This window comes from Hyla sarda, chromosome 5 (assembly GCF_029499605.1).
Source record: "Hyla sarda isolate aHylSar1 chromosome 5, aHylSar1.hap1, whole genome shotgun sequence".
Classification (NCBI taxonomy): domain Eukaryota; kingdom Metazoa; phylum Chordata; class Amphibia; order Anura; family Hylidae; genus Hyla; species Hyla sarda.
The window spans coordinates 338,676,496-338,694,409 of NC_079193.1; positions in this window are offsets into that span (position 1 = coordinate 338,676,496).

Sequence of the window (17,914 nt, forward strand, 5' to 3'; positions counted from 1 at the left end):
TCACACTTCTTCATAGGTTAATTTAAAGTTATTTCCTGATAAACATTCTCTGAAGGCTGGGAATGGGATATATATATATATATATATATATATATATATATATATATATAAATATATTTTTCCTGATCATCCTACGGCGGCACACAATGGGTTAAAGATTCAGCATCAGAGGAGCAACAATCCGGAAGGTGAGCGTTACACGTGGCAAGCGTGAGCTCCAGCTGGCGTGTATCTCTATGCGAGAGGGGGTGCGCAGCCACGGCGTACGGCATCTGCAGGGACAAGCGTAAGCTCCAGCCCGCTGTACTTCTATAGACAGAGTGGCGTGCAGCCGTTCCGTGCGAAAGTGCGGCGCGAATGCGCAAATTACGGGCAGATCATAAATAGCCTGCACTGCCACTCTGGGCTGCGCTCAGCCTGGGCAGCAGATTCTCAGTTGGCAGAGATATATCAAAGGATCCAACACTGATGTGTCTGACAACAGTGAATTACCCTGGTATATACATATATATATACATATGTGGAATAAAACATATATTTTTTTCCCTAGATGTCTCATTCTGGCAGGAAAAGGTCTAGAAAATCAAGACACAGGGCTTGCACTAAGTGCCATCAGCCAATTCCAGATGAGAGGGAGGAAGAGATCTGCTCCTGGTGTCAATCACCCCAAACTTATACTCCTATGGAGCCAAGTGCCTTTCTGGATGGCTAAAAAACCAATTGTGCTTTACCTTCACAGAAGTGAAGGCTTGCTTTGGGGGAAAGAAACGCAAAATATCACATAAAGAGGTATCTCCTTTGCCTTCTTCATCTTCCAGTTCCTGCAAAGAATCCTGCAGTTTTGAATTTAAAAAAATGGAGGAAGGGGAGATTTCAGAGGATCTTTTTCTGTTGGATAAAGATAAAGCGCATAGCCTTATGCTGGCAGCTGGAAACTGAAGAGGATGTTTCCACTAAATTACAGAGGGACCAATTGTACTACTTCCCTCCCTCTAGAGATAGATTACTGCCAGGGCACCCTCTATTGAGAGATTGGTTCTGCAAGGACTGGTCCAAGCTGTAACGCCGAGCGCTCCAGGCCCCGCTTCCCCTCTGGAGCGCTCGCGGCATTACTCTCTTGCCTGCAGCGCCCCGGTCAGACTCGCTGACCGGGAGTGCTGCTCTGTGTCCCTCGGTGGGGATGCGATCCCCGTGGCGGGACGTGCCTGCCCGCGGATCGCATCCTGTATCACTCACCGGCCCCGTCTTTCTGCTCAGTCCCGGTGCGCGCGGCCCCGCTCTCTAGGGCACACGCGCGCCGGGTCTCTCAGATTTAAAAGGCCAGTGCACCATTAATTGGTGCCTGGCCCAATTAGTTCCAAGCACTCCCTACACTACTTAAACCCACTTCCCCTTCCTGTCCTTGCCGGATCTTGTTGCCTTGTGCCCAGTGAAAGCGTTTCTGTGTGTTCCATTGCCTGTGTACCCAGACCCTTGCCGTTGCCCCTGACTACGAACCGTTGCTGCCTGCCCAGACCTTCTGCTACGTCCGACCTTGCTCTTGCCTTGTCCTTGTGTACCGCGCCTGTCTCAGCTGTCAGTGAGGTTGAGTCGCTATCGGGTGGAACGACCTGGGGGTTACCTGCCGCTGCAAGTCCATCCCGCTTTGCGGCGGACTCTGGTGAAAACCAGTAACCCCTTAGATTCCGTTCCCCTGGTACGGCCCAGCCATCACCTCACTGACACAGAAGATCTGTTCCTGTGCCTCCTGCCGAGGAGGCTATGCAAGTGGATCGGTCTCGCCTGACCCAACAAGAGAGGACTCACCGTAGGAATGAAAACCTGTGCCTATACTGTGCAAGCACCGAACATTTCCTAAAAGACTGTCCTATCCGTCCACAGCGTCTGAGAAACGCACCCACTCACCTAGTTAACGTAGGAGAGTGGTTGCTAGGAGTGAATTCTACCTCTCCACGATTGACTTTACCTGTGCGGATTGCTATACCCGCTAATGCTACTTCTTTCTCCGTTGTGGCCTTCTTGGACTCGGGATCAGCAGGAAGTTTCATTGAAGCCTCCCTAGTAAACAGATTCAACATTCCAGTTACCTGTCTTGTAGAGCTCTCTGCAATCAATTAAAGATCAAATTAAATTTCTCGTCCTCCTACCACCCGCAGTCCAATGGACAAGTGGAGAGAGTGAACCAGATCCTTGGTGACTACCTGCGATATTTTGTTTCCTCCCGCCAAGATGATTGGGTCGACCTGTTACCCTAGGCTGAATTCTCGTACAATTTCAAAAACTCTGAGTCATCCGCCAAGTCTCCGTTCTTTGTGGTGTACAGCCGTCACCCTCTTCCCCCTCCCCTCCCCATCCCCACTTCATCTGGAGTTCCTGCCGTAGATGATTTGACCCTGGACTTCTCTTCTATCTGGAAGGAAACTCAAAAGTCGCTCTCGCTGGCCTCTTCTCGCATGAAGAAACATGCGGATAAGAAGAGAAGAGCTCCTCCTGTCTTTGCCCCTGGTGACAAAGTGTGGCTCTCTGCCAAAATATTTGGTTTCGTGTCCCTAGCTCCTAGTTGGCTCCTCGTTACCTCGGATCATATAGAGTCAAAAGTCATCTGAGGAGTCCTCATTATTATCGGACCCAAGGGAAAGAAAGGTGGATTTATTGTGCAAGAAGACTTATTGTTCAGCAGCAGCAGCAGCTAAAGTGTCATCCGCTTCTCTCCCGGTGGCAAGAGCTCTGCGGATCTGGCTATCTGAATTATCCAGAGATATCAATCAAGGGGTTTCTCGGAAGGATCTACTAAAGAACCTTTCTCTCATGAAGTCGGCCTCAGAATTTCTATGTGATGCGCCCTTAGACACTAAGAAGTTCTCATCATAAGCCTTAGCATTGTCAAATGCTACAAGAAGGGCATTATGGATAAAAAAAATTGGAGCGAAGATATTTTTTCAAAAAATCACTTTGTCAACCTACCGTTCCATCCCTCTTCGATGTTCGGTCCTCAATTAAAAGGGATTCTGAAATTGTTACATAAGGACAAGGGTGAACATTTTCCTTATGAGTGGAAAAAGACGGGAGGAAGATATGAAGGAAACAGCAAAAGGAGAAAGTACTCCAGCCCCTTTAGAAGACGGGGGAATTTTCACCAATCAGGTCAAAGGCGACAATATAAAAAAAATTGATTTCTCCACCACAAAGAAAAAAACATTCACCCGTAAAGATAAAGAACAATGACGCCAAAACCCAGGAACATCTGGTGGGAGCCAGGCTCCAATTCTTTGCAGATATCTGGTCCCAGACCTCCTTAGATGCCTGAGTATCAGATACAATATGAAATGGTTATTCCCTAGAGCTGCAAAGAATGCCTCCAAACAGATTTATGGTTAACTGAGCTTCTTCAGTGGTTGCCAACCTGATCCATCAGTTCCTATGCAAAAGAGCTTTGGAAGAGGTACCAAAAGAAGACAGAGGAATGGGATTTTACTCTCCAATCTTCGCAGTACCGAAGTATGGTGGGGAGGCTAGTCATAGATTTGTCTTTGCCAAGCAAATATTTTGTGAAAAAGAGATTCAAGATGGAATCCATAAAGTCAGCGGTCCTAGACATCCAACTCTGAGATTACATGGCATCACTGGATCTCCAGGATGCATGTCTACACATACCATTCCGGCCATCCCATCGGAAGTTTATTCGGATAGCAGTAAAGTCTCAAGGTCAAGTTTCAAACAGTAGATAGATAGAGAGCCGTCACTGTAGTGTACTCTGGTGGTCCTGTAAAGTGCAGAAGGTGGACTGATACAGATGGACGGGCGGTGTGGCAAGGATGTCAGGGGTGCGCTTACATGGAACAAATAGAATAGTTCAATTCAACAAGAGAGGGGTACAGAAAACACACTCATCCGGTGTTATGCCAAAGAAAAATGTCTTTATTCCAGGGGTCACATGGAATACAGGAATCAAGGTCGGGAAGAGAGGAGAGAAGGAGCTTGGCCGAGCTAGTGGAACGACGGTCCCGTTTCGCGGATTCTCCGCTTGGTCAAGCCCCTAGGTCAAGTTTGTCACCTCCAATTCACGTGCATTCCTTTCGACATAACATCAGCACCGAGAGTCTTCACCAAAGTGGTAGTAGTCTTGGTCACCCATCTCAGATTGTTGGGCAGCCACGTGACACCGTACTTGGACAACTGGATCTTCAAGGTGCGATCAAGACTTCTTCTAGAAAGTTATCTTCAGATCGCAATGGAAGTTCTGAGGAACCATTGTTTTCTTATAAACCTAAAAACAATCCCACTTGACAATTACAAGAAGGATTACTTACCGGGGGTTTGTCATAGACTCCATGTAAATGAAGATCTTGCTTTCAGAAGAAAGGATTTCCAATATATGCCAGAATCTTCACTTCTTTCTGAGTCTCTGGTCGTGCACTATACGTTTCGCCATGAAAATTCTGGGTCTGTTAACATCTTCAATAGAAGCAGTCCCATGGGCGAAAGCACACATCAAGTCCCACATCCTTTGTCTTTGGAAGAAGTCACAGAATGATTTGGATTCAGTTATTTCTCTGCCAAGGAAACTGAAAAAGAATTTGACGTGGTGGTTGGAGCTAATTCGTTGGAGCTAATTCAAGGCAAGAATCTTCTCCCTCCTCAACCGGTATTCCTCACTACGGATGCATCAGGCTTCGGTTGGGGTGCATATGTGGGGGGCTTGTGGGTCCAGAGACCCTGGCCAAGGAACATAGCAGCCAAGTCATCCAATTTCAGGGAATTGAAGGCTATCAGTCTTGCATTGAGGCATTTCAAGAGAACACTTCGAGGGCACCATGTTCAAATTCAATCAGACAATCTCCCCTCAGTTTACTATGTAAACAAACAAAGAGGCATGAGGAGCAAGAGCCTTCAGGACTTGTGTATCAACATAGTGGCCCTCATTTACTATTGCAAACCCGACATGTTTTGTCGGGTCGTGCGCCATTTTCGGGCGCATTGCCCCTTGAAATTCTGCCTGCACCAGAATTTGCGCCTGAAATTCTGTCTGCGCCTGAATTTGCACCTGAAATTGCGCCTGAAATGAAAAAACCTAACTAACTCTCCATTTTGCTAAGAAAACCCGAAAAAGGGGCGTGGCTGTAGGGAAAATGGGGTGTGGTCACAGAAAAGGGGCATGTTCCCGACATTTGCACAAAATCCCAACATATTTACTAAAGTTTCCACAGAAAATGTGGTGGAATTGAGCTGAGGAAAACCCTACAGATCAGAGCATGTGTAAAAAAAAGCAAAATGTAGGGAAACCGGAAACTGTAGGGAAACCTTAGTAAATACCGTGGAAAATAAATTGTAGGGAATTAAAACCCACAAAGAAACCTACACTCCACTCTTAGTAAATAATGGCCAATGTCTTTGGCAGAGAAGAACCTTCTCTCAATCTCAGCAATACACATTCGGGGCACTCTAAATACCATGGCGGACCTTCTGAGGAGACAAAGAATTATGCCAGGGAATGGAGCCTCAATCCGAGGATCTTCAGAATGATTGTGAAGAAGTGGGGTCTGCCGACTCTGGATGCCTTCGCAACTCAGGAAAACAAGAAACTGCCGGGTTTTTGCTCTCAATACGGGACAGGACACCCTCTGGCGGTGGACGGGCTTTCGATTTCATGGAAGGGGATGTTTGTCTATGCCTTTCTTCCTCTTCCATTGATTCCCCGAATGCTCAGGAAGTTCATGGACGAAAAGGTTTGAGCAATTGTAGTTCTCCCATTTTGGTTACGAAGGGCATGGTTTCAACTCGTGTGTGAGATATCGAAAGGAGAATACTTCAAACTTCCAGTAGTAGAAGATCTTCTCCTACAAAGGGGCCTTCTTCATCCAGACACTGGCAGTCTATGCCTGACTGCATGGAACTTGAATGGCAGAAGTTAAATAATCAAGGATTGGCTGATATAATAATCAACACACTCTTGGCCTGCAGAAAACCAGCAACAACGAGAGTATATGCAAGAGTTTGGCACCTTTATTCAAATTGGTGCTTGAGAAAAGTCTTAAATCCATCAGAAACAGCTACACCACTACTCTTCCTCCAGGAAGGGTTTGATAAGGGTTTCAAACCCAACACTCTCAAAGTTCAGGTGACAGCCATCAAAGGAGAACTCCAGAACATAAAAATTGTCCCCCATAGTGCCGGCAGTAAAAAAATAAAGATGCCGGCGATAGGCTGAGCGGCAGTGTGAAAACGCTTCAGGACACAAAATTCTTCACTACACCGGCACCTGCGTCCGGGGCCGAAAACGTCACACTGCCGCTCAGCCTATCGCCGGCCGACTGCGCTGCGGCTGGTGATTGGCTGAGCGCAGTATGATTCGTCCAACCACCGACAACCAGGAAGTGGATCGCGGCGGAGAACGGAGCCGGTTACCAGAGGCCCCGGGGGAGTGGAGGAAGGTATGTACACCTTTATTTTTTTTACTGCCGGCACTATGGGGGACAATTTTTATGTCCTGGAATTCTCCTTTAATGCCCATCTAAATGCCCTTTTTTCAGGTTCAACCCTTGTGACCAGGTTCTTTAGAGCTCTAAAGAAGCTTTGTCCCCCTTACTACCATCCCCTTCGTCCCCTTCATGGGACCTTCCTCTAGTTTTGAGAAGTTGTGCAGAGAACCCTTCGAACCTTTGGAATAAGCATCATTAAAATGGCTTTCTCTCAAAACCCTTTTTCTTATTACGATTACATCTGCCAGACGCATCAGGGAATTACAGGCGTTATCCTGCAGAGAACCATATCTGAGGATATTACCGAATGTTGTCATCTTCAGGACAATGCCAGGATTTCTTCCCAAAGTTCCATCGGCTCAGAATCTGAACCAGGAGTTAGTCTTGCCAGTTCTTTCAGAAGGGCAACAAGGGAATCTCCATCTGTTGGATGTCAAAAGAGCTGTATTATCATACCTTGAGAGGACAGCATCCCTCAGAATGACAGAAGTCTTCTTCGTTCTCTTCCAATGTGTAAGGAAAGGGAGAAAAGCGAGCAAAGCATCCTTGGAAAGATGGATCAAAGACACCATCCGCTACTGTTATGAATTAGAAGGTTCAAGTTCTCCACTATGCGTCAGAGTTCACTCTACGCGCTCAACAGCAGCATCACGGGCAGAGAAATACAATGTGCCGATAGATCAGATTTGCCAAGCAGCAACCTGGTCCTCACCTACAACATTCATAAAACACTATCGGTTAGACATCTCTGCCTCTGAGGGATCGGGCTTTGGCGCAAGTGAAATTAGAGGAGCTAGTGACCAATAATTCCCTCCCTGTTCTATTTCTTTTGGCATTGCTTTGCAAATCCCATTGTGTCCAGCCGTAGGATGATCAGGAAGTGGGAAATTTGTTCTTACCTGAAATTTCCATTCCCTGGAGTCCGTAGGTGGCACAACTTTATCCCCCCCCCCCCCCCCTAATAAATTCCTTATTGCTGCATACAATACAAGTGTACTCTGGTTGGTGGGGATTATATGCTGTAGGGAACAGCTGTGTCCGATTAGTTAATAATTTAATTGTTAATTGATAACCTTGCTATCTGCATTACATAACACTGCTAGGGTGTTCTTCTATTTCCGGGTCAGAAGAATCTTTAACCCATTGTGTGCCGCCTACAGACCCTAGAAAATGGAAATTTCAGGTAAGAACAAATTTCATATATATATGTATATATATATATATATATATATATATATATATATATATATACACACACACACACACACACAGTTAAAACCAGAAGTTTACATACACTATATAAAAAGACACATATGCATGAAATCAGAATAAACCTTACCCGTTTAGGTCAATTAGGATTACCAAAATTATTTATATTTGCCAAATGCCAGAATAATGAGAGAGAGAGAAAATTTTTAAGGCATTGTTTATTATTTTCTGCAAAGTCGAAAGTTTACATACATTTCAGTAGTATTTTGTCGCATCGCCCTTAACCCCTTAAGGACGCAGGGTTTTTCCGTTTTTGCATTTTCATTTTTTCCTCATCACCTTCTAAAAATCATTATGCTTTCAATTTTGCACATAAAATTCCATATAATGGCTTATTGCGCTACCAATTCTACTTTGCAGTGACATTAGTCATTTTACCAAAAAATCCACGGCAAAACGGAAAAAAAATTCATTGTGCGACAAAATTGAAGAAAAAATTTCATTTTGTAACTTTTGGGGGCTTCCGTTTCTATGCAGTGCATTTTTCGGTAAAAATGACACCTTATCTTTATTCTGTAGGTCCATGCGGTTAAAATTATACCCTACTTATATAGGTTGGATTTTGTCGTACTTTGGAAAAAAATCATAACTACATGCAGGAAAATTTACACGTAAAAAATTCTCATTTTCTAACCCATATAACTTTTTTTTATTTTTCCACGTACGGGCCGGTATAAGGACAAATTTTTTGCGACGTGTTCTGAAGTTTTTAGCAGTTCCATTTTTGTATTGATCAGACTTTCTTATCACTTTTTATTCATTTTTCAAAGTGACCAAAAATACGCTATTTGGGAGTTTAGAATTTTTTTGCGCATACGCCATTGACCGTGTGGTTTAATTAACGATATATTTTTATAGTTCGGACATTTCCAGACGTGGCAATACCACATATGTTTATTTTTATTTACACAGTTTTTTTTATGGGAAAAGGGGGGTTATTCAAACTTTTATCAGGGAAGGGGTTAAATGACCTTTGTTAACTTTTTTTTTCCACTTTTTTTTTGCAGTGTTATAGCTCCTATAGGGACCTATAACACTGCACACACTGATCTCTTATGCTGATCCTTGCAAAGCCATAGCTTTGCATGGATCAGCGAGATAGGGGCTCGATTGCTCAAGCCTGTAGCTCAGGCTTGGAGCAATCAAAAGCCGATCGGACGCGACAGAGCAAGGTAAGGGGGTCTCCGCTCGCGTCCTAGCTGATCGGGACATCCCGAATTTATCGTGATGTCCTGATCAGCCCGACTGAGCTGCCGGGAAGCGTTTACTTTCACTTTCAGACACGGCGATCAAATTTGAATTTGAAGGGTTAATAGCGTGTGGCACAACGATCGGTGCTGCGCACTGTTAGCCCAGGGTCCTGGCTATCATTAGCAGCCGGGACCGACCCGGAGTGATGCGGGTGTGACCCCGTTTTAAACACTGGGACCTGTACGCCCTACGTCCTTAACAGGTGAAACTGTATGGCTTGGGTCAATCGTTTTGGATATCCTTCCACAGGCTTCTCACAATAGTTGGAAGGAATTTTGGCCCATTCCTCCTGACAGAACTGGTGTAACTGAGCCATGTTTGTAGGTCATCTTGCTCCAACCTGCCTTTTCAGCTTTGCCCATGAATTTTCAATAGGATTGAAATCAGGGCATTGTGATGGCCACTCCACAACATTGATTTTGTTATCCATAAGCCACTTTGTCACTAGTTTGGCAGTATGCTTTGGGTCATTGTCCATTTGGAAGACCCATTTCGGCCCAAATTTTAACTTCCTGACTAGTGTTGCTCGCAAATATTCGCAATGCAAATTTTATTCGCGAATATCGCATATTCACGAATTCGCGAATATAGCACTATATATTCGTAGTTACGAATATTCGTTATTTTATTTGTTTTTCACAGCACACATCACAGTGATCATCCCTCTCTGCTCCCAGCTTGTGTGGTGTAAAGAAGGCTCTAATACTACTGTGTGAGACTGGCGTGCTATATGCTAATTTTCGCATATGCTAATTTCCGCATACGCGAATTTTCGCATATGCGAAAATAAAACGCGAATATTACGAATATGCGAATATAGCGAATATATGACGAATATTCGTCCATATATTCGCGAAATATTGCGAATTCGAATATAGCCTTTTTCGCGCAACACTATTCCTGACTGATGTCTTGAGATGTTGCTTCAGTATTGCCACATAACCTTCTTTTCTCATGATGCCATCTATTTTGTGAAGTGCACCAGTCCCTCCCACAACATGATGCTGACAACCCCGTGTTTCACAGTTGGGATGGTGTTCTTAGGCTTCCAAGCTTCTCCCTTTTTCCTCCAAACGTAATGAGGGTCATTAAGGCCAAACAGTTCAATTTTAGCTTCGTCAGACCACAGGACATGTCTCCAAAAATGTAGGTCTTTTTTCCTGCGTGCATTTGCAAACATTAAAGGACATCTGTAATGCAATATAACTTATTCCCTATCCAAAGGATAGGGGATAAGTTATAAATCGCAGGGGGTCTGAGCGCTGGGGCCCCCCGCAATCATCTGGACTGGGCCACGGCAGTCCGCAGGAAGTGCAGTTTCGCCCCCAGCAGAAAGCCCCAAACACGGCTCTCCATTCCTCTCTATGGGGTACATGGAGGGGGCGTGTTGGCCGCCACATCATGCGGGGACGGAACGCCGCCTTTCCAGCATACTGCCGAGGCCCCGTACAGGAGATCGCGGGGCCCAGTGCTCAGACCCCCCGCGATCTATAACTTATCCCCTATGTCCTTCAATCTGACTTTTCTATGTTTCTTTTGAAGTAATGGCTTGTTCCTGGCAGAGTGGCCTTTCAGACCATATTGATACAGCACTGTTTTTACTGTGGATAATGACACAATCTTACCAGCTTCCGCCAGCATCTTCACAAGGTCTTTTGCTTTTGTACTTGGGTTAACATGCACTTGTCAGACCAAAGCACGTTTATCTCTGAGACAAAGAAACATATCTTTCCTGAGCGATATGATGGCTGGACATTCCCATCTTGTTTGTATTGTGTATAATTGTTTGTACAGATGAAGGAGGCACCTGCAGCTATCTGGACATTGCACCCAAGAATGATCCAGACCCAAGGATGATCCAGACTTGTGCATGTCCACAATTTCATTCCTGACATATTGGCTGATTTCTTTAGACTTTCCCATGATGTTACACACAGAAGCAATGTGTTTCTGGTGTGCATTAAAATACATCCACAGGTGTGTCAGAAGCTTCCAAAGACATGACATCATCATATGGGCTGTCCCAAATTGTTGAACCCCTTAACAACGAAGGACGTATATTTACGTCCTCCGCTGGCTCTCGCGATATGCCGCGGGGTCACGCAGCGTCATATCGGGTCGGTCCCGGCGGCCATCAACGGCCGGGACCCGCGGCTAATACAGGACATCACCGATCGCGGTGATGCCCTGTATTAACCCTTCAGACGCGGCATACACGCCAGTGATCTGTGTAAAAGATCAGTGTGTGCAGTGTTATGGGTCCCTATGGGAGCTATAACATTGCAAAAAAATGTAAAAAAAAAAGTGTTAATAAAGATCATTTAACCCCTTCCCTAATAAAACAGTGTAAATAAAAATAAACATATGTGGTATCACCACGTGCTTAAATGTCCGAAATATAAACATATATTGTTAATTAAACCGCACGGTCAATGGCGTACACGTAAAAAAATTCCAAAGTCCAAAAACCTTATTTTTGGTCACTTTTTATACCATTAAAAAATTAATAAAAAGTGATCAAAAAGTCCGATCAAAACAAAAATCATACCGATAAAAACTTCAGATCACGGCGAAAAAAATGAGTCCTCATACCGCCCTGTACATGGAAAAATAAAAAAGTTATAGGGGTCAGAAGATGACATTTTTAAACGTATATGTCACGATGCCGGCTGGCAGGAGGTGGATCCTCTGTGCCAGAGAGGGATTGGCGTGGACCGTGCTAGTGGACCGGTTCTAAGTAACTACTGGTGTTCACCAGAGCCCGCCGCAAAGCGGGATGGTCTTGCTGCGGCGGTAGTGACCAGGTCGTATCCACTAGCAACGGCTCAACCTCTCTGACTGCTGAAGATAGGCGCGGTACAAGGGAGTAGACAAAGCAAGGTCGGACGTAGCAGAAGGTCGGGGCAGGCAGCAAGAATCGTAGTCAATAAGGCAATAGCAGGAGGTCAAGTACACAGTATGGACAAACACAGTAACGCTTTCACTAGGCTCTAAGGCAACAAGATCCGGCAGGGGAGTGCAGGGACAGAGAAGAGACCTGGGATGCGATTCGCGAGTGGGCGCGTCCCGCTGTGCGAATCGCATCCCCGACGGCCATGACAGTGCAGCGCTCCCGGTCAGCAGGACCGACCGGGGCGCTGCGGAGAGAGAGACGCCGTAAGCGCTCCGGGGAGCGCTAGGCGTAACAGTACCCCCCCCCCTTAGGTCTCCCCTTCTCTTTGTCCGGTAACTGCCTCCCCTGGGATGAGGACACCGGGAAAGAATGGAGGGTTTCCTCAACGGCAGGCAGTACAGCAGGAGTGGGAATGGGGAGGGGGGGCAGAGGGCGAGGCCTGGCACGGGGCAGTGTGACACCAGGACGGGGGCCATGGGGAGGCACCGAGGCTTGCCTGACTGGACTGGGAGGGGGGGAGAGGCACTTCTTATGGCAGGCAGAGTCCATAAAGACCTTAGGGAGACCGGTTACAGGGGGAACCACAGGGTCACGGCAGGGAGTACTGGGAACCGGTTTAAGGCAGTCCTTGAAACAAGAGGTACCCCAGCTCTTGATCTCCCCTGTGGACCAATCCAGGGTTGGGGAATGGTGTTGAAGCCAGGGTAGTCCAAGGAGAATTTCGGAAGTGCAATTGGAGAGGACCAAAAACTCAATTTTTTCGTGATGAGGTCCGATGCACATTAGGAGGGGCTCCGTGCGGTAACGCACGGTGCAATCCAACCTGACTCCGTTGACCGCGGAAATGTAGAGTGGCTTGACGAGACGGGTCACCGGGATGCGGAATTTATTCACCAAGGAATCCAGAATAAAATTCCCAGAGGCACCGGAGTCCAAGCAGGCCACGGCTGAGAGGGAGGAGTTGGCTGAAGGAGAAATCCGTACGGGCACCGTGAGACGTGGAGAAGCCGACTTAGCATCAAGAGACGCCACACCCACGAGAGCTGGGTGCGAGCGTGCGTTTCCCAGACGTGGAGGACGGATAGGGCAGTCCACCAAGAAATGTTCGGTACTGGCACAGTACAGACAAAGATTTTCTTCCCTACGGCGATTCCTCTCTTCCTGGGTCAGGCGAGACCGATCCACTTGCATGGCCTCCTCGGCGGGAGGCCTAGGCGTAGATTGAAACGGAGACTGTGGGAGAGGTGCCCAGAGATCTAAGTCTTTTTCCTGGCGGAGCTCTTGATGTCTCTCAGAAAAACGCATGTCAATGCGAGTGGCTAGATAAATGAGTTCATGCAGGTTAGCAGGAATTTCTCGTGCGGCCAGAACATCTTTAATGTTGCTGGATAGGCCTTTTTTAAAGGTCGCGCAGAGGGCCTCATTATTCCAGGATAGTTCAGAAGCAAGAGTACGGAATTGTATGGCGTACTCGCCAACGGAAGAATTACCCTGGACCAGGTTCAGCAAGGCAGTCTCAGCAGAAGAGGCTCGGGCAGGTTCCTCAAAGACACTTCGAATTTCCGAGAAGAAGGAGTGTACAGAGGCAGTGATGGGGTCATTGCGGTCCCAGAGCGGTGTGGCCCAAGACAGAGCTTTCCCAGACAGAAGGCTGACTACGAAAGCCACCTTAGACCTTTCAGTAGGAAACTGGTCCGACATCATCTCCAAGAGCAGGGAACATTGTGAAAGAAAGCCACGGCAAAACTTAGAGTCCCCAACAAATTTGTCCGGCAGGGACAAGCGGAGGCTAGGAGTGGCCACTCGCTGCGGAAGAGGTGCAGGAGCTGGCGGAGGAGATGGTTGTTGCTGCTGTAGCTGAGACTGAAATTGCTGTAGCTGAGACTGAAATTGCTGTAGCTGTGACTGAAGCTGCTGTAGCTGCGACTGGAGTTGCTGTGTCATGGTGGTCAAGTACGACAGCTGGTGATCTTGTTGGGCGATCTGTCGGGCTTGCTGGGCGACCAGTGTAGTGAGGTCGGCGACAACTGGCAGAGGAACTTCAGCGGGATCCATGGCCGGATCTACTGTCACGATGCCGGCTGGCAGGAGGTGGATCCTCTGTGCCAGAGAGGGATTGGCGTGGACCGTGCTAGTGGACCGGTTCTAAGTCACTACTGGTGTTCACCAGAGCCCGCCGCAAAGCGGGATGGTCTTGCTGCGGCGGTAGTGACCAGGTCGTATCCACTAGCAACGGCTCAACCTCTCTGACTGCTGAAGATAGGCGCGGTACAAGGGAGTAGACAAAGCAAGGTCGGACGTAGCAGAAGGTCGGGGCAGGCAGCAAGAATCGTAGTCAATAAGGCAATAGCAGGAGGTCAAGTACACAGTATGGACAAACACAGTAACGCTTTCACTAGGCTCTAAGGCAACAAGATCCGGCAGGGGAGTGCAGGGACAGAGAAGAGACCTGGGATGCGATTCGCGAGCGGGCGCGTCCCGCTGTGCGAATCGCATCCCCGACGGCCATGACAGTGCAGCGCTCCCGGTCAGCGGGACCGACCGGGGCGCTGCGGAGAGAGAGACGCCGTAAGCGCTCCGGGGAGGAGCGGGGACCCGGAGCGCTAGGCGTAACAGTATAAATTTTACTGCATGTAGTTATGATTTTTTCCAGAAGTATGACAAAATGAAACCTATATAAGTAGGGTACCATTTTAACCGTATGGACCTACAGAATAATAATAAGGTGAAAGATTTTTACCAAAATATGCACTGCGTAGAAACGGAAGCCCCCAAAAGTTACAAAATGGCGTTTTTTCTTCGATTTTGTTGCACAATTATTTTTTTTTCCATTTTGCCGTGGATTTTTGGGTAAAATGACTAATGTCCCTGCAAAGTAGAATTAGTGCAAAAAAAAAGGATATGGATTTTTAGGTGGAAAATTGAAAGGGTTATGATTTTTAAAAGGTAAGGAGGACAAAACTAAAATGCAAAAACTGAAAAACCCTGCGTCCTTAAGGGGTTAAAGGCATAGTAATCTTAGTGTAGGTAAACTGTTGACTTTGCAGAAAGTAATAAAAATTCCTTTAAAAATTCTCTCTCTCTTATTGGCAAATATAAATAATTTTGGTAATCCTAATTGACCTAAAACGGATAAGGTTTATTCTGATTTCATGTCAGATAGTGAGAAAAACATGCATATGTGTCTTTTTATATAGTATATGTAAACTTCTGGTTTTACAGACCCTTTAGTTTGCAGTAGCTCCGGTACTGTTTCTGCTCTTGTTTCTTCTGCTGGAAGTTCCGTGGTAATGTTGGCTGGCCTTAGTGGTCACGTGTCGTACATGCAGGAAAAGACCACAGAGGTTAGTATTTGGCTGAGCGGGTAGGTCCTGCAACCAGGGACATACACAGACATTTTGAAAGGCAGGGGCTCAACTAAAAAAAAGGCCACTTCTCAATATTAACCCCTTAAAGGGGTACTCCGGTGAATAACTTTTTTTTTTTTTTTTTTAAATCAACTGGTGCCAGAAAGTTAAACAGATTTGTAAATTACTTCTATTAAAAAATCTTGTTCCTTCCTGTACTTATTAATTGCTCAATACTATAGTGGAAATTCTTTTCCGTTTGAAACAGAGAGCTCTCTGCTGACATCATGAGCACAGTGCTCTCTGCTGACATCTCTGTCCATTTTAGGAACTGTGCAGGGTAAAAGGAAATCCCCATAGCAAACATATGCTGTTCTGGACAGTTCATAAAATGGACAGAGATGTCAGCAGAGAGCACTGTGCTCATGATATCAAAAATGTATACTAACAACCTGTTAGTTTTTGATATTATGCTGAGAAGCAATCAGATAATTATACAAGATTGTAGATGTGCACCATGTCTGTTTCTTCTACCTAATTTACAAATCTGTTTAACTTACTGGCACCAGTTGATTAAAAAAAAAAAAAGTTTTTCACCGTAGTACCCCTTTAAGGACTTGTTTTAAAGTTTTTAGTTTTTTCCTCCTTGCCTTCAAAAAATCATAACTCTTTTGTATTTTCATCCACAGACGAGTATGAGGGCTTGTTTTTTGTGCGACTAGTTGTCCATTGTAATGCCATCACTCACTTTGCCATAAAATGTATGGCGTGACCAAAAAAATACTATTTATGTGGGGAAATTAAAAAGAAAACCGCAATTTAGCAAATTTGGGAAAGTTTAGTTTTCACGCTGTATAATTTACGGTAAAAATGACGTGTTCTTTATTCTTTTGGTCAATACGATTAAAATGAGACACATGATAACATACTTTTCTATTACTGTTGCGCTTAAAAAAAACGCTAACTTTTTAACCAAATTAGTACGTTTAAAATCCCCCTATTTTGAAGACCTATAACTTTTTCATTTTTCTGTATAAGCGGTGGTATGAGGGCTAATTTTTTGCGCCGTGATCTGTAATTCTTATTGATACCATATTTGCTTATAGAAAACTTTTAATACTTGGAAGGTAGCAGAGGCAGGTGAGGGGACCTCCGGCTGCCATGCTGGATGATCGGATCGCCGCGGCAGCATGACTCGAGCATCGCTCCGATTCACGCGGTTATGCATAGGACGTAAATGTACAGTGGGGATCAAAAGTTAGGGCACCCCAGGCAAAAATTTGTATTAATGTGCATAAAGAAGCCAAGGAAAGATGGAAAAATCTCCAAAAGGCATTGAATTACAGATTAGACATTCTTATAATATGTCAACAAAAGTTAGATTTTATTTCCGTCATTTACACTTTGAAAATAACAGAAAACAAAAAAATGGCGTCTGCAAAAGTTTGGGCACCCTGCAGAATTTATAGCATGCACTGCCCCCTTTGCAAAGCTGAGACCTGCCAGTGTCATGGATTGTTCTCAATCATCATCTGGGAAGACCAGGGGATGTCAATTGCAAAGGTTTTCAATGCCCAGACTCATCTGACCTTGCCCCAACAATCAGCACCATGGGTTCTTCAAAGCAGTGTTCTATAAATCTGAAACAGAAAATAGTTGACGCTCACAAAGCTAGAGAAGGCTATAAGAAGATAGCAAAACGTTTTCAGATGTCAATATCCTCTGTACGGAATGTAATTAAGAAATTGCAGTCATCAGGAACAGTGGAAGTTAAAGCAAGATCTGGAAGACCAAGAAAAAGATCAGACAGAACAGCTCGCAGGATTGTGAGAAAACAATTCAAAACCCACGTTTGACTGCACAATCCCTCCAGAAAGATCTGGCAGACACTGGAGTTGTGGTACACTATTCCACTATAAAGAGATACTTGTACAAATATGGTCTTCATGGAAGAAAACCTCTACTACATCCTCACCACAAAAATCAGCGTTTGAACTTTGCAAATGAACATAAAGACAAGCCTGATACATTTTGGAAACAAGTTCTGTGGACCGATGAGGTTAAAATTGAACTTTTGGGCCGGAATGAGCAAAGGTACGTTTGGAGAAGAAGGGGAACAGAATTTAATGAAAAGAACCTCTGTCCAACTGTTAAGCATGGGGGGTGGATCAATCATGCTTTGGGGTTGTATTGCAGCCAGTGGCACAGGAAACATCTCCCAAGTAGAATGAAAAATTGATTCAATAACATTTTAGCAAATTTTGGATGCTAATTTGATGCCATCAGTGAAAAATCTGAAGTTAAAGAGAGGATGGCTTCTACAAATGGATAATGATCCAAGCATCAAGAGGCGTAAACTGAAGGTTTTGCCATGGCCTTCACAATCTCCTGACCTCAACATAATTGAAAATCTATGGATAGACCTTAAAAGAGCAGTGCGTGACAGACAGCCCAGAAATCTCAAAGAACTGGAAGACTTTTGTAAGGAAGAATGGGCAAAGATACCTCAAATAAGAATTGAAAGGCTCTTGGCTGGCTACAAAAAGCATGGGGGCAGTACAAGATATTAACTCTGCAGGGTGCCCAAACTTTTGCAGATGCCATTTTTTTGTTTTCTGTTATTTTGAAAGTGTAAATGATGGAAATAAAATCTAACTTTTGTTGACATATTATAA